This window comes from Arachis stenosperma, chromosome 1, assembly GCF_014773155.1.
Source record: "Arachis stenosperma cultivar V10309 chromosome 1, arast.V10309.gnm1.PFL2, whole genome shotgun sequence".
NCBI classification, from domain to species: Eukaryota; Viridiplantae; Streptophyta; class Magnoliopsida; order Fabales; family Fabaceae; genus Arachis; species Arachis stenosperma.
This window is the reverse complement of record NC_080377.1, coordinates 115,002,055-115,008,811: the sequence shown is the minus strand read 5'-3', so window position 1 is coordinate 115,008,811 and position 6,757 is coordinate 115,002,055.

Sequence of the window (6,757 nt, the reverse complement as noted above, 5' to 3'; positions counted from 1 at the left end):
AAAAAAATTAACTATTTCAATTCTAATTTATCCAATCATCCTCTTCTCTTCTAAATCGTCTGCTACTCATCCATCAATTATCTCACTTCTTCGACGTTAGAAGCTCTCTCACCGGTGATGAAATAACCATCCTTATAATTATTAAAATAATCATCCGACTACGAAATGACGATCTAGTATTTATTAATTGTATATACTTAAAACTGAATCAAACAAAATAGCTATCCAATTAAGAATTAAAATAACCATCTACATATCTAGTGAATTGATTTAATCAAACATTGTTAATTATGTGCATTTTCATCAGAAATAAATTATGTGCACTTTCTTAGGCAATAAGTAGACATTTGGATGAGAAATGCATGCATGCCTTGATTCAATCAAACATTGCTATTTATGTGCATTTTCATGAGATTTATGCAAGAATTACTTGATGCTATGAATGATGCAATATCTTGTGATTACGGTAAGGTTTTGATGCACTTGTTTGGTTGATGATAGGTGAGGAGAAGCAAGAGAAGGGCAAAGAAGAAGTAGAGAAGGCAACGTTGGAAGAGAACTACAAGGATGATTATTTCATCACCGGTGAGAGAGCTTCTGTACGGGTCGAAGCTGATGTGTCCGACTTGCTGGACTTGATGATGGTGCTGATCTTTCGTCATCGGAGGGTGGTGGTACATGCAAGGGACTCCGATGCTTAAGTTAGCAAGGGTATTAAGCAGGTTTTTTGTAGGATCATAGTATGAGTTATACCTGGGTGCTCCAGTGTATTTATAATGGTGTAGAGCGACCTTCTTTAGATAAGATAAGTTAGTTATCTTATCTTATCTTTATCTTTCGAGTGAGGTCATCTTATCTTTCAAGGAAACCACCCTTCTCTCTGTAGGCCTGGGATGCCTTAGGTTTTGGGGCGCGGTCCTCCATTTGGGCCCTTTTTGGGCTTTCCTGGTGTTCTGACCGAGCTTTTTGAGAAGAGGTCGGATTGTCCGGACTTGAAGAGGTCGGTTGATTTATCAGTAGAACATTCCGGGTTAGACAACTTGACCCAGGGTATGAACAGTGCCCCTGATCAAGCTCGATCTTCTATTTTGAGGTCGAATCTTCAGTTTTAGGATTTCGATCCTTTTATGGTGAAGCCGAACTCGAGCATTTTGTCGACTTCTTCTTTGTAGGGTTTCTCCTTTGAATGCGAAACGTCTTCTTTTGAATTTTTTTTTTGAAAATCCGCGTCACCTTGCTTTGGGAATGCGCGAGGGTTTAATAACCTCATTAATACTTTTTAATGTTTCGTTTCTTCGTTTCATTTTGAACTTCTCACCAAAAACGGTTTCTCTTCTCTATTTCTTTGCTTTTTCTTTCTCGCTTTCAGTTTTTGCGTGAAGATTTGCATTTTTGCATTTCTTTCCGCGACGTCATTTGGTGTTTCTTCGTTTCTCAAAAAAGCGATTCTGTCTCTCCGTCTTCAATCTCTTTCGAAGTTTTCTTCTTTGTTTAAGTTAGTTATTCTTTTTGTTGCTCTTATTATTTTTTGGTAAAGCTTTGGTTCTGCCTGTATGTTGGAAAGCTTGAATCTTTTGTACCTTTGTGCTTGTTCGTCACTGTGATATTTTTGTCTTTATGCGTACTCCTAGTACTTCTCTTGATTGAGGTTTTTTAGGGCTTTGCATGCTTTACTGCCCTCTGATTTTGTAGCTTTTGTTGGGATAACAGCTTGTTTGATTCTGGGAAAGGTTACATCTTTGATGATTTTTCCTTGGTATATTTTGTTGCTCGATAGTTTTTGTCGACTAAAACTGTAGTTAAGAGGCGGCTTAACCCATTTTTTTCTTCGGAGTGTTGATTGAAAGAAAGTCTCTTCTGTTGTGGTAGTGATGGTCAAAATTCACTACCCTTCCCCAAAAATATTGATGAATCCGCTCTTGGCAAGCACACCAAAATTATCGTCAAGTATTAACCCACAGTGGAGTGGGATCGTATCTACAGAGATTGGTAGATTTGAGCAATTTTAATCAATTGGTGAATTAGTCAAGCTCAACAGAATAAGTTATGTGTGCAGAATTATAAATGGCAGAAACATAAATGGCAAAAGAAATAAAAGAAAGCAACAAAATGTAGAAATGGAAATAACAAGAATGTAAAGGGGAATGGGATTTTGTAGAATGTAAGTAAAGCTATAAAAGAATGGGAGAGATAAGAATGGGGGAATTCATTGAGATCAGGAGATATTGTCTCTTTGGATTAATTCCAACTCATATCCTCTTCAATCATGCAACTCATTGACCTCTTGGCAATCATGATTAATTGAGCCCCAATCCCTTGGTGACTCAATCTCTCAGATCTTGATCAATAGCCAATTTTTTGGTCTAATTGCTCATGAAGAGAGATATGCTTGTTCCCTGATTATACCACACATCATCATAGGTCCAGGTAGAGGAAGGATTGTATGTCACCATATCCAAACACCAAAACCCATATTCTACTCAAGTGTGAGAAGGGATTTCTAGCATGGTTTCATGTTTCCTTTTCCAAGGTTCCCATGAAACCCATTTTGCATTCAATCTCTTTTCCAAGTAAATTGAACACAAAGCATGAAAATCAAAATTCCTTCTAGCAAATCAAAGAGAAGATAAGAAGAAGAAGAAATTCACTATCATTAATCCATCAAGTACAATAGAGCTCCCTCTCTCAATGAGAGGGAATTTAGCTACTCATAGCTCAGAGAGAAAGTACAAAAGATGGAAGAGATGAAGTGTGAAAACTAAAAAGTGAAATCCCCAAAACTAAACTCTATGACTTGCTAACCCTTTTTCAATACTTCCAAGGGTATTTATAATACTCCTAGATCTAGAAAATAAAAGAAAATTACAAAAGTGAAAAGAAAATTACAATTTGGAGGGAAAAGAAACTCAACAAACGTGATATTCTAGCTGGCGTGTGACTGGCGCTTCTCAGGCGTGTCACGCTCCTTCTGTTTCTGATTTGGCGTGCCACTTCTCTCCATTCAAGTGGCATGCCGTCCTCTGTTTCACCCCTGGCGTGCCACGCCTTCGAGCCTAAGTGGCTTGCCCAGGACATTTTAAAGGGCAAAGTAGCCTGGCGTGCCACGCCTTCGAACCAAAGTGGCACGCCCTTTATTTGCCATGGTCCCAGATGTTGGCGTGCCACGCCTAGATAATTAAGCTGGTATGCCACGCCTTCGATACCAAGTGGCACGCCCAGCTTTATTTGGCCTCCTTAGGTGCTGGCATGCCACGCCTTGTTGCTCAAGTGGCACGTCTTAGTGGGACTTCTTGAGCTGGCGTGCCACGCCTTTGATACCAAGTGGCACGCCCAACTTTTGCATTGTCTCCTTGTTCACTGGCGTGCCACGCCTTGTTGCTCAAGTGGCACGCCCATTCAATTGTGGGTCTTATAAGCTTGGCATGCCACGCCTTGGTCCTCAAGTGGCACGCCTAAGTGAACTCTGGGGTTGGCGTGCCACGCCTTCGACACAAGTGGCACGCCATAGTGATGGTTCTTCTAGTAACGGGTTCGCGTGCCACGCCCTGCTCCTGGTGTGCCACGCCCCTTTGATGGTCTTCAATTTTATTCTCTGGAATGTTGTACCAGCGTGCCATGCCTAGCTTCTGGCGTGTGGTGCACGAAATTGTGATCATCAATGGCGCCATCAACATGGTACGCTTAATTGCAATCTCAACTCTTTATCACAACTTCGCACAACTAACCAGCAAGTGCACTGGATCATCCAAGTAATAAACCTTACGCGAGTAAGGGTCGATCCCACGGAGATTGTTGGTATGAAGCAAGCTATGGTCATCTTGTAAATCTCAGTCAGGCGGATTCAAATGGTTATGGAGGATTAATGATTAAAAGATAAATAAAACATAAAATAAAGATAGAGATACTTATGTAATTCATTGGTGAGAATTTCAGATAAGCGTATGGAGATGCTTTGTCCCTTCCGTCTCTCTGCTTTCCTACTGTCTTCATCCAATCCTTCTTACTCCTTTCCATGGCAAGCTATATGTTGGGCATCACCGTTGTCAATGGCTACAGTCCCGTCCTCTCAGTGAAAATGTTCAACGCGCTCTGTCATAGCACGGATATTCATCTGTCAGTTCTCGATTATGTCGGAATAGAATCCAGTGATTCTTTTGCGTCTGTCACTAACGCCCCACAATCGCGAGTTTGAAGCTCGTCACAGTCATTCAATCCCTGAATCCTACTTAGAATACCACAGACAAGGTTTAGACCTTCCGGATTCTCAAGAATGGCCGCCAATGGATTCTAGCTTATACCACGAAGATTCTGATTAAGGAATCCAAGAGATATCCACTCAATCTAAGGTAGAACGGAGGTGGTTGTCAGGCACACGTTCATAGGTGAGAATGATGATGAGTGTCACGGGTCATCACATTCATCAAGTTGAGGAACAAGTGATATCTCAGAACAAGAATAAGCTGAATTGAATAGAAGAACAATAGTAATTGCATTAATACTCGAGGTACAGCAGAGCTCCACACCTTAATCTATGGTGTGTAGAAACTCTACCGTTGAAAATACATAAGAACAAGGTCTAGGCATGGCCGAATGGCCAGCCTCCCAAAGAGGGTTCTATCATAAAAACATGATCAAAAGATGATCCGAAGATTGAAAGATCCTCCTAAATACAATAGCAAAAGGTCCTATTTATAGAGAACTAGTAGCCTAGGGTTTACAGAAATGAGTAAATAACGTAAAAATCCACTTCTGGGCCCACTTGGTGTGTGCTTGGGCTGAGCATTGAAGCTTCCATGTGTAGAGACTTTTCTTGGAGTTAAATGCCAGCTTTTGTGCCAGTTTGGGCGTTTAACTCCCAATTTTGTGCCAGTTCCGGAGTTTAACACCGGGAATTCTGAAGCTGACTTGGAACACCTGTTTGGGCCATTAAATCTCGGGCAAAGTATTAAGTATTATATATTTTTGGAAAGCCTTGGATGTTGATGGACGAAATTGTGATCAAAATTCTTGTATCATTTGTGATCAATGTTCTAATTATGGCACTGGTTGAATTCACAACTCCGTTCAACTAACCAGCAAGTGTACTGGGTCGTCCAAGTAATACCTTACGTGAGTAAGGGTCGAATCCACAGAGATTGTTGGTATGAAGCAAGCTATGGTCACCTTGTAAATCTCAGTTAGGGAGATTAAAGGGTAATTGTGATTATTGGAATAATAAATAAATAATAAACTAAATAATAAAAAGGATAGAAATACTTATGCAGATTCATTAGTAGAGGTATCAGTTAAGTATATGCAGATGCTGTAGAGCTCATGGACGCCTGCTCTCCTATTGCTTCTACTCAATCCTTCTTACTCCTTTCCATGGCAAGCTTTGTATAGGGGTTCACCATCAGCTGTGGCTACTTTCAATCCTCTCGGGGAAATATCCTATGCGGCTGTCACTCGCACAGCTAACCAGTCTGGAGGCATCACCCATGGTTGATGGCTACATCCCATCCTCGCAGTGAAAGCTAATGCTCACGCACTCTGTCACAGTACGGCCAATCACCGGTTGGTTCCTGCTCCTACTGGAATAGAATCCATTGATTCTTTTGCGTCTGTCACTAACGCCCAGCAGGTTACAAGTTTGAAGCACGTCACAGTCATTCATTACTGGAATCCTACTCGGAATACCACAGACAAGGTGAGACTTTCCGGATTCCCAGGATCCTACTCAGAACACCACAGACAAGGTTGGACTTTCCGGATCCTCATAAATGCCGCCATCCATCTAGCTTATACCACGAAGATTCTGTTGGGGAATCTAAGAGATACACATTCAAGCTCGGTTGCATGTAGAACGAAAGTGGTTGTCAATCACGTGCGTTCATAAGTGAGAATAATAATGAGGGTTATCTAACTCATTAGATTCATCATGTTCTTGGGTACGAATGAATATCTTGGAATAAGAATAAGATAGAGACCGAATAAAAGAAGATAGAATTGCATTGATACTTGAGGTACAGCAGAGCTCCACACCCTTAATCTATGGTGTGCAGAAACTCCACCGTTAAAAATACATAAGCAAAGGGTTCAGGCATGGCCGAATGGCCAGCCCTCTCCATGATCAAGTGACCGAATGAATAAAGAGTTTAAGGTGGTCAAAAGATGTCAAATACATTAGTTAAATGTTCTATTTATAATAAACTAGCTCCTAGGGTTTACATGAGTAAGTAATTGATGCATAAATCCACTTCCGGGGCCCACTTGGTGTATGTTTGGGCTGAGCTTGTTCAATCCACGAGCTGAGGCTTCTCTTGGAGTTGAACTCCGAGTTATGACGTGTTTTGGGCGTTCAACTCCGGATCATGACATTTTTCTGGCGTTTAACTCCAGACAGCAGCATGAACTTGGCGTTCAACGCCAAGTTACGTCGTCAATTTCCGAATAAAGTATGGACTATTATATATTGCTGGAAAGCCCTGGATGTCTACTTTCCAACGCCGTTGAGAGCGCGCAAAATTGGAGTTCTGTAGCTCCGGAAAATCCATTTTGAGTGCAGGGAGGTCAGATTCCAACAGCATCAGCAGTCCTTTTGTCAGCCTCTTTCAGAGTTTTGCTCAAATCCCTCAATTTCAGCCAGAATTTACCTGAAATCACAGAAAAACACACAAACTCATAGTAAAGTCCAGAAATGTGAATTTAACATAAAAACTAATGAAAACATCCCTAAAAGTAGCTTGAACTTACTAAAAACTACCTAAAAACAATGCCA